Raw genomic sequence first — 3,438 nt, 5'->3', positions numbered from 1 at the left:
CTAGATTGCTGGAGACGGAGCGGTAACATCTCAGGCAGGGTCGACTGATTCCAGGGTCACTGATTACCTAATTGTTGCTCATTAACGCCAAAGCCCCAGCGACCTCTTGTTAACACTCTTCCTTATCGGGGGGGGCCAAAGGGTGAATCCGATCAGACTGCACACACTGTGTATTTGGGCTTTAGATGTGACATTCAAGCCCCTGCTGATGCCCCATGATTATGTGATCGGCTTCACGCACAAGTGGCGCTTTTGTGTATTTATTTGTGATGAACTCGCTTTGCAGTGTGGTCACAGGTGCCGTTTTTCATTTTGGTCACATTTTCATTATTGTGCATAACTGCATTAAATCATAATCCTTGGAATGATGCACCTTCATCAACTCCGCATTGTAGAGTTGTCATCATTTCTAGACAAAGTTATTTTAAGTTCTTTATTGAATTCAAAAGGTTCAGGGGCGGATGTTGTGTTTACCTGCAGATGAGCAGAGTTCGTACTTCTCTGTCGTGGTGTTGATAACCGTGCTTCCCTGTACTATTAAGTTATCTCTCTCAAATGAAAATAGATGACGGACTTGGCTTATCTATATACCTAAAACTAAAACAGCACTCTGCGAGCAGAGAGCACTGCCATTTCAGTCATGTTCCAACAGATAACAACAAAGTTCTTTGTACGTACTGGTTTATCCTAATATACATGCCATATACCGCATTTACTTACTTACTACTAATGAATACTAACCAAAGTACTATGATTTGCAGCATAGATGTACTTGTATGATCATGTGTGACAGATTCAAACGGAACGTACGAAAGCAGTGGAAAGCCTTTAAAAGGCTCGCTTTGCTCCTCGTATTCAGTCCACACATACGGTGAGCACCTGGAGATTGTTTTCGCGACACATACAAAGCTTCAGGGAAACAATATCTATTCATCTACTATCACAGGGTTTAAAGTGTAAAAAAAAGCTTTTTGTTAATGAGTCCATCACAATATCTGACGAAGAACCAAGTTATGATGCTCTTATTGTTAGTATTGTTATGTGTCTCTCTATTGTGTGAGCATAGCTGTACTGCTTTTCATGCGTTCCTGTCGAGGTTACCACACCTGCTATTACCAGACAGTCTCCCATCCAAGTACTGTGTGCATCTCTTCTACCAGATCTTCAGACATCCAGGAGCCTTGAAATCGGATTGAGTATATTTTCTTTAACAAAGCTGGTCTGGTAAACTTGTTGTTGCTTCTGCTGTTTTTAAGTGAAACTTGACTCTCAAGACACACCTCTTTAGACTCTACCTTGACTAAAACACTAGCAAACCGTAGCACTAACAAATGGTAGCACTTAAATAGTACTTATAATGGCACTTTTCTATAACATGTTTTAAAAACTGCTTATTTGATGAAAATTGTACTTTCTTGTTACTTGTTCTTCTGAGTTTGTATCTCTATGTGTATAAAAGCGTCAGCTAAATGACATGTAATGTAATGTAAAGTACTGACCAGGTCTGATCAGGAGATCAGGAGAGATCAGGTATGTCCAAGGTGGCCATAAGGGGAGACACAGTTTACCAAAAGGCATCTTAAAGTACCTTTATCACTGCGATCTGCTTCCCTGTAATCGGCAGACAAGAAATACCCTCCTGCAAGATTATAGTCGCACCAACGGGTAATATCGAGCTTAAAATCTGGGTCGCCTCTGTTACACCACTGTGAGACCCATTCACTTTCTGGCATCACTCACTGCATTCTCCCTCTGCTGATTACTTCTCTAAACTGCAGAGGTTGCTGTCATGTTCAGAAAAATAAGCAGTCGTGTTTTGGAAATACTGTGTGGAAAACCCAAAGAGAGATTCAATGTTCTGTTTCAATAGACACTTTTGAACTGAAATAAAACCACAATGATAAAATCCCAATTTGAGGATTTGGAAGAGTTCCACTGCCAATTACTTCAATAAGCTTATAGTTATCATGTGACTAGGCCGAAGCGTAAGATGCCAGGTCGTTTCAACTAACACAGACGCATTAAATTAATATGTGTCTGGATGAATATCTCAGCTGAGACGGTTGTCTGGTTAGATTGCTTCACATCGATCATGCAGGAATTCACAGTGTTTAAATATCCAGCGGGGCAGAGAATAAAAGATGAGAATATCATTTCATGAGACTTCAGAAGAAAGCACCGGTGAGAAGAAAAAGATCTTTCTTAGTAACAAAATAGCCATTACAAGAACTATATTTTTTGCCTTGAGATTTTGTGAAGACAAAAGTTTGTGTTTCTGTTAATATTTCATTTAGTGCCTTTGTTGGGTCTGGTCTTGAAGTTGTCCAGGTTGTTTGATAAAAAAAAAAGACCAGCAACTAAGGATTTTTAGCTGTACCTTGAGGTCTGCGCTAACTAGGAAATGTTCGCATGAAATTAAGAATAGAAAAAAGGGTGAATACATTTCTAACAGCATGTTAGCATACTCAAATTAGCATTAACTTAAAGCACTATTGTTCCTACAGTCTGTGAGCATGACTCTAGACTCTTCATTGTGTTACTTTTCTTATTTATTTGCCTTGCAGACCAAACGTATATGCCTGCCCGGCCCATCCGTCGTTGCTTGGTTAAAGTGAAAGAATGAGCCTTTTTCCTCGTCTTCCTGAGGCTGCAGTCCAACGCCGTGCCGAGCTGTCGTTTCGCTGTGCTCGATACTTTCTACAGACCGGCTTATATGTGTGGTGTGGTTTGTGTTAATCCCTCCTGTAAGAGAGCTTATGATTTTGTGTGAATCCATTTGAAGACGTTTGTGAGGTTCAAATAGTATTTAGTCACTTGTTTTTGCTGCTGCTGTTGGCATTCAAGGTAATTTGGTTGTAAAATGGAGAGGGATATGAACCGCAGGAGTTTGATAACTTCTTGAGGTATTCAATAATTTTGCACTTTTGTTAAATATGTTCCAGCAAATCAGTGAATGTGTTGATAATTTTATGATATGTTATCACACTGCGAGGTGCAAGAAAGACAAATCATAAGGAGATGAAAGGATTACATGGAAAAAAGCTGATAATTGAAATACATTTTTGTAAAAACCTTCCTACACACGCCCATTTGACAGCATATCAATTCAGTTTATTGGAAAATAAATATCGTGCAATGTGAATGGATTCACTCTGATGAATGTGATGTTTTTCTGAAGATGCTGACAGAATAAGTGAAATATTAAACATGGAAGTAGATGATTGCTGTGAATCTCTGTGAAGTAAAAACGACGTGACGTGATATATCTCATCCGCTGCTACTTTATTATACGGACCAAAAACACCTCTGAATAAAAAAGGGATGTTGAAGTTAAATCCCATTAATCAGACATAGTTAAATAATCATAATATAATAATAATAATAATATGTGAAGGAAGGGACCACTTTTTTTCTCGGGGTGATGTGTATGACAAGTAA

The sequence above is a fragment of the Pungitius pungitius genome, chromosome 2, assembly GCF_949316345.1.
Source record: "Pungitius pungitius chromosome 2, fPunPun2.1, whole genome shotgun sequence".
NCBI classification, from domain to species: Eukaryota; Metazoa; Chordata; class Actinopteri; order Perciformes; family Gasterosteidae; genus Pungitius; species Pungitius pungitius.
The sequence above is the reverse complement of the archived record's forward strand: the minus strand, read 5'-3'. Positions refer to the sequence as shown.